Raw genomic sequence first — 7789 nt, 5'->3', positions numbered from 1 at the left:
ATCATGGTTGTTTATTGGGTTGATCAGAGTTCTGAAGTCTTTTAAATTTGTTTGTTTTTACAATGGTGTTGTTGTTGTATATTTTTCCCCTTGTTCTGTTAATTTTCCTCTGTGTAAGTTAATACAAGTTTTTCTAGGTTTCTTTGTCACCACAAAGAGAGGTTTTTTTGGTACATGTAGGCCCTTTTCCTCTTTTTTGATCTGTTTAAGGAATAGGTCTATATGGTGTATTCTTAAGTCAAAGGACATGCATAACTTAGTAACTCTTTGTTCATAGTTCCAAGTTATTTTCTGGAATAGATGGAACAATTCGTAGGTCGAATAGTTCATCAATATACGTGTTTTCTCACATCAACTCTAACATTTGTAATTCTTTAAAAAATTAGCTTTGCCAGTCTTATGAATATGAGGTAGAACCTCAGGGTTGTTATAATTTTCATGTCTCTAATTGTTGGTGGCCAAACATTCTTTTAAATGTGGCTATTGATTACTTGGGTTTCTTCCTTTGAAAGCTGCCTATTCATATCCTATGATCACTTGCCATTTGGGGAATGGTTCTTATTCTTATGAATTTGAATCAATTCCTGATACATCTTGAACATAAGACCATCATCAGAGAAATTTGCTGCAAACTTCTCCCCAGTTAACTTCATCTTTTCTAATTTAAGCTGTATTGGATTTGTTCGTGCAAAAACTTTTAAATTTTATGAAATGAAAATTGGGCATTTTAATTTTTATGATATCTATTCATTCTTTAGTCATGAATTATTCCCTATCCATAGATTTGAAGTGTAATTTCTTCCTTTTTCCTCTAATTTGTTTATGATGTTATCCTTTATGACTAAGTCACATGCCTATTTGGATGGAGCTCATTCATAACTTGTATCCCCCACCCCCCAACAAAACACAAAACCAAAATAAAACAAAAAATAAAAATGCCAGGAAACAGTGTATCTACTGAGGAGCAAAAAGAGTATGCCAAAAAGTTCCAGGAGGTATAAAGGGAAACATTAACAATTTTGACAATTATTAAACAAGTTGCCTAAAAAGTACGAGAACATTATCGATTATCAAAAAGACTTTGTTTCAATTCTGTATTCATTGCTTACTTAGTTGCTACATCATATACATATATGTATATACACATATATGTAAAATAGGCCCAAGTATAATAAGAACACTAGAGTAGTTGATGTCCACGTGGAAAACTGTTCTCTAAAGCACATGCACCAGTATAATAATGTTAGGAACAATTGCTATAAAACATTTCATCTTCCAGGGTGATAGTTTAAGCTGCTTATGGTTCTGCCTAGCCTTCAAATTGACATCATTTCCCTTAAAAGGACCTGAGTGTCGCTTCCAAATTAAAGAAAGAGTTGCATGTAAACATTTTACTATTCCCTTGGCATACAGGGATGACCTCAAGTTGTATGTCAAGATGCTATTAGGAGATACCCTGTTTTCCAGAGCTAAGGCCCAGGAAGCAAGCACAACAATAACTTCACTTGTAACTGTCAAGTGAACTGAACCAGGTGCCCTGCTGCTGCTCCTGGCCATACTAACCCTGATTCTGTGCGCTCTGAACAATCACAAGGCTTGACGACCCTAACGACTTGGAAACTGTTTGTTGTGGTCCAGCCATGGACTGTTTACTCAAGCCCCAGGAATGCCTGTGTTGTGGTTCAGCTGTTTGTGATTTTCACACTTAAAAACCCCACTCCTGCCATAAGCAGTCCTTCTTAGGAAGGAGGACTTCGCTTGCAAGCCGTTTCCCTTACTTTGAAATAAAACTTATGTTGGGTTCCTGACTTTCCTGTCTCTACCCTGCTTTGTTTGGCTCCCTTCATCCACAGGTTCTAATAGAGGCCAGTTTGGTCCAGTTGACATGTGTTTAATGTGAAAAACACATTAAACAACATTTTTGTCTTGTGAAATCTTTCTCCAATGATATCAGATGTCATTTGGACTTGATAAGTGTAAATTCTTAAAGTATATCAAGGAAAGATAGAGACTGAAGGCTTCAGGTTTGAATCTGGAGGTCACATTGAGCTAGAGAAGGACATAGTTACAAATACATTGGTATTCTCCTTGGCAAGACACACCAAGCATAAAGCCATCAAGGAGAAAACTGTGGTAGTGTATATCAATTTACTTTGGGACATCCAGAAACTAAAGCTTTCCTAAGTTTCCCTCAGATAAATGCATATTTAAAGCAAGCAATTGGCAATTATACAATACCATTATTAACATTTACTTTAGATACTGTAAAATAGATCTTAACAAATTTTGAAGTTATTCTAACCCCCTATAATAAGGAAATGTAGGGCCCAATACCCTAAGGCGCTTTTGAAAAGATTAACACTTCCTTTTTGAAAAGAGAAAGAGGATTGATAAATGTTTTGAAAGCATGTGATAATAAGGTTAAAAACTTACACAATCTTTATACTTTCGGACATCTTTTCATTGGGCAGAAGTAAAGGCTAACAATATATGCTATTAGATTTGTTGAATATAAACCAGAAGTAGCTTACCTAAAGATGGATGGAGCCTGTGAAACTGCTAAGGTCTAAGAGCAGAGTCACAAGGTCCTCAAAAAGTGACACTCACATGATGTAAACCAACAATAGCTTGACAAAGTGTCCAAGAAGTAGCTGATTCATGTATATTTGTTTATGGAAATGTATGGCAATCCAAGAGTAGGTCATCACCCCCCAGAAATTAGCAGCACTTTTTCTCAAAGGAGATCATACTTACTGATGAAAGCAGATTGATTGTATAAGGAAATGGTAAAACCTGTGCAGTGCATCAGTGATGGTTACAAAAATTTAATGCCTGCCAAATAACTAGCATGAAATCCAAGTGACCTGGCAGTTAGGACTGCCTATGAGAAGCTTGCTATTAATAGTTCATAAACTAATAGTTGACAGACAACCATACTATAATAAAGTCTTGAAAATAGCCTTGTGAATTCAACAAACACACTGCACTGGAACCAGATCATTGTGACAAACAGAACTGTTGTTCAGAATCATTTAGACTAAATGTTGATTAATTGAAAAATTAAAAATGCTTTTAATAAAAATTATAAATGCTTTTAATAGATGTCATTAAAGCGAATACAGTATTCACCATCTCCAAGTTAAAAGGAAAGAAAAGCTTTCAAAATATACTCCTATAAGAAAAAAATCAAAATCATATGGAAGTGAGATAAGGTACATATCACCCCCATTATTCTGTTTTCTATTGGATTATTCCAAAGATGTCCTGAAGACGTTTTCAGCAAGTGTACAGAAGATAAACTTACATTCTAACGCTTTTATTCAAACACAATTTTATCAACCTATGTAACAGTCTTTAGGACATTAAACATAAAAGACCAATGGTTGGATATTAACTTATCTGGAGATTACTATATGAATTCTATCAAATAAGATAAGAAGGGAGACATAGCAACAACAGTGATAGTAACTTGATTATGGTGACTTGGGAATTAAGGTTTACATAGCACAATGCTGGAAGTAGGTAGTTCAAGTGTAATTATCCCGTTTGCTGAAGGTGAGGCTCAGAAAGATTAAGTGAATTGCTCATGGTCACAACTAATAAGTATCAGAGCTGGGACCTGAAGCCATCTTCAGACTGCATGTCCAATGGAATAGAGTCTAAGTAGCCTGTTATTAAATCATTTAATAAGAAAGTTTGAAGGAGAAGTGGACTGGCCAGTGGGTAGATGAGAGCTTGTGATGGAATTATGTGTATATGTATGTTATGGGGATTTATTATGTGGTTAGATGGTCAACATTCATCAATGACATGCAACTGGCTAAACTTCTCATTCAAGAATTATTGATAACCCTACTCTTCCTCCACTTACTCATACAGGGATCATGAGATGGCATCTGGTGCCCAGGTAATGAGACCTTCATGGCCAATTGTTCTCTGCTGCTGTCAATGGCAGCTGCTTGTTGGATGCTGTCCTTTGAGTATAGAACCAGTTCTTTTGATGGTTGACGCTGCCCTAGAGTCTTTCTCTTTAATCAACGCCTAAACTCACTGATGTTTGGATGGCTTATAAAAGGGATTCTCTGTGTGTGTGTGTGTGTGTGTGTGTGTGTGTGTGTGTGTGTAACACACAGAGAGAGAGACAGAGAGAGAGAGAGAGATCTTCTGATAATCTGGTGAAGCCTCATGAACACCTTCTCAGAATAAGAATGTTTTTAAATGTATTAAATAAAACACATGGGAACGTATAGGAAACTAAAGATTAGTGTAAATAAAGATATAATTTTGTTCTCCTCCATGTTCATAGACTCCTAAAAGTCTATCCATGGATGCCAGGCAAAGAAGGCCTGGATTCTTACTCTTTCTGCAGAACCTGTGGAGAGCTAGCGGTTCAGGTCTACAGTTCTTGATGAGCCCTGTAGTGGCAGACACAACGTCTCAAAATTCTTTCAGTACATTTATTCAAAATCCTCTAGAATTTGCTGAAAGGAAGCAAGCTTGTGGAATAAGGCATATTTCAATGATATTTTTTCCACAACAACTCTGTGATGTTTGTAGTACAAGCATTATTGCCCCCATTTTATAGATGAGGGAATTGAGGCTGAGAAGACTTAAGTAATTTGACCACAGTCACATGGAGGGGGGCGGGATGGGCAGCTAGATGGCACAGTGGGTAGAGCACTGGGCCTAGAGTCAGGAAGACTCATCTTCCTGAGTACAAATCCAGCCTCAGACACTTATGTAGCTGTGTGACCCTGGGCAAGTCGCTTGACTCCTGTTTATCTCAGTTTCCTCACCTGCAAAATGAGCTGGAGAAGGAAATGGCAAACCACTCCAGTATCTTTTGCAAGAAAACCCCAAGGGAAGTCATGAAGAGTTGGACATGACTGAACAACAACAAATAGGGAGAAGGGGAATTCAAGAAGCATTTATTAAGTACCTACTATGTGCCAGGTGTTGTGCTAAGTGTTTCACACAAAGTATTTCCTTATTGATCTCAGAGAAATCCTGGGAGGTGGGTACTATTTTATTCACATTTCACAATTGGGGAAATTGAGACAGGCAGAAGCTAAGTGACTTAATTTCACATGGCTGGTAAGTGTCTGAAGCCAAGTTTGAACTCAGGTCTTCCTGACTGCAGGCCTTGTACTCTATCTGCTATGCCACCCAGCTGCTGCACAGCTGGTAAGCATGAGAGTTAGGATTAGAACCATCAACTAGACCACACCGGCCTCTAACCTGTGGATGGCCAAAGCAGAACAGAGCAGGCGAGAGACAGGAGAATCAGGACTCAAACAGAAGTTTAATCTGAAAGTGAGGGAAACGGCTTGCAAGCAAGGAGAGGATCTAGACACGTGTGCTGGGGCCTCCCCCCCCCTTTAGTGTGGACAGACCTCAATACTTAACAGCAATGGCTGTGCAGTGACTTGTAGCCCTGCCAGTGAGGAATAACAGCAGCAATGAGATTCACAGCAGGATTTCATGCCCAGAACATGGGCGCTGTGGGTGCTTGGCCAAGCTCCCAAAACTCCTGGGGCTGGTCAAAGCAAAGACAATAATAATGTAATTTTGCCAGAGGGTAAGATCATCCAGAGGGTGAGGGCAAAGGATTGTTGTTATGCCAAGCTCAGGGCACAGCTTGCTTGCTGGGCCTTAGCTCTGGAAAACAGGGTGTCCCCTAATATTCTGGGAGAACTCAGGTTTCCTCACTTCCAGTCCAGCACTCTCTTCACTGCATTATACCACATACACAGCATCAGTCTTCTAAATTCCCCTCCTGTTGTTCCTGGATAGAGGCTGTTGTTCGGTCATTTGGGTCATGTCTAACACTTTGTGACCCCATTTGCGGTTTTTGCAACAAAGATGCTGGAGTGGTTTGCCATTTCCTTCTCTAATTTATTTGACAGATGAGGAAACTGAGGCAAAGAGGATTAAATGACCACTAGGGGAGAAGAGCGGGAAGGGGGGAGTCACACAGCTGGTAAGTGTCTAAAGTCAAATTTGAACTCAAGTCTTCCCGACCAGAGGCCCTGTGTTCTATCCACCACCTAGCTTCCCATATGGGTAGGGTAGCAGAGCACTATTATGCTCCTAAAAGGAATACAGTCAATGCTGAACATAGGCTTTCTCTGAATATAGAAAGGACCTTAAAATAAGGTATCTTTGAAAGGCTAACACACACACACACACACACACACACACACACACACACACATCTGTGTGTGCAAAATGCAGAATAAGATATACATATTTTAATGTAGCCGATGTAAGAATTTGCTTTTCATAACTATCCATAGTTAATATGAAGGCTTAGTTTTTCTTTTCCCCAGTGGTGGATGTGGACAAGAGGGGATGTGGTAGCTTAAAAAAGGAAGGAAGAAGGAAGGAAGAAAAGAAGAAAGGAAGGAAGAAAAAAAGAAAGAAAAGAGGGTGATCAAAGCATCTTTTTAAAAAAAACATAGAGAAAACACAAGGGAAAACCACAAAGAAACACAGACAAGTTGGACAGGCTTGAAAGCTACAGATTGAATTTATTATGTATTTAAAGAGACAAGCAAACTCTATATTATATAGATTTTTAGTTTCATGTACAATTCTCTTTTTCTCTTTTACTATGTATATGGAAACACCCATTTTATTTGATGTTTGCTAAGTTTATAATAGAAAGAAAAATAAATGAGTTAAATTTGATCAATAAGACTCCAATTTATTTGGAACTGTTAACTCCCTATATGGCCATTAATAATCTTGAGTAGCCATATAAATATGTGTATGTGAAATGAAATAGTTTCATAATTTAAATCTCTGAAATGTTTTTTTCCAGTTTTTTAAAAAAGCATTTCAGCCTCCATTAACCTCCATTTCCAATGCCACAAATAGCTTGTCATTGAGCAGGAAGACAATATAAGATTATGCTGTTGTTAGACAAAGCTTACAGAAACAAAGTGGATGGGGATGTTCAGTTCAGTGGGAGATGTGGGGTTTTTTTGGCTACTGATTAAATTTTGGACTAGATTAAATCTATTCTTTCATTATGCTTCTCAGCATCCTTCATTTATTCCTTCATAAAGCAACCTCAAATTAAAATGAAAAAAATCAATGAAAATAATTTATGGTTATTTCACAAGTCTAGATTAAGATTCCTACAACTAACTCTCTCACTCATGTTTTCTTTTTATAGGGTGCTTATACTATAAACATAGACTAATGAGCAATGTCACTTTGGGAAGCAATGCAATACTCCTATAATTTAGTATTACAAAAGAAATTATTTTTCAGTAATCATAGACATAAAACAACCATTCTTAGAGAACTAAATATACTCCTACCATTTCTGTACTCATCGTGATTAGACCTCACTTCTATTCATTTTAGAAAGAGGGTGTATTTATCCATGTGTGGGGATTTTGAGAAAGAATGCAAATTGAAAAATGTCAGAATGAATCATAGCAACCAGTAAGGAGTAAACAAGGTAACTGATACATGTTAAGCCTTTGACTCTTTCAAACTTCATTTCTTAAGGCTTAGCTGAGGGTTCTGAATGTAACAGAGGCTTAATAAATGTTTGTTAAATTTAATTAGGATCTTAGGGATTTGATATATAATATGATGTTATTTTGTTACAGTGACAAGCCTTTTTTTTTCCCCAAACAGAAAATGGTTCTATTTTGATACCTGTCTTGGAGTTATCCATCAAGAACCTCTTAGGATTTTTACATGTCTAGTGATGAGCTTAAAAAAAAAGTCATTTACACATGTATTCCAACTGATATTAACCAAAATTGATCAT

The sequence above is a fragment of the Phascolarctos cinereus genome, unplaced genomic scaffold (assembly GCF_003287225.1).
Source record: "Phascolarctos cinereus isolate Bilbo 61053 unplaced genomic scaffold, phaCin_HiC Scaffold_5;HRSCAF=322, whole genome shotgun sequence".
NCBI lineage: Eukaryota > Metazoa > Chordata > Mammalia > Diprotodontia > Phascolarctidae > Phascolarctos > Phascolarctos cinereus.
Note: the sequence above shows the minus strand (reverse complement) of the source record.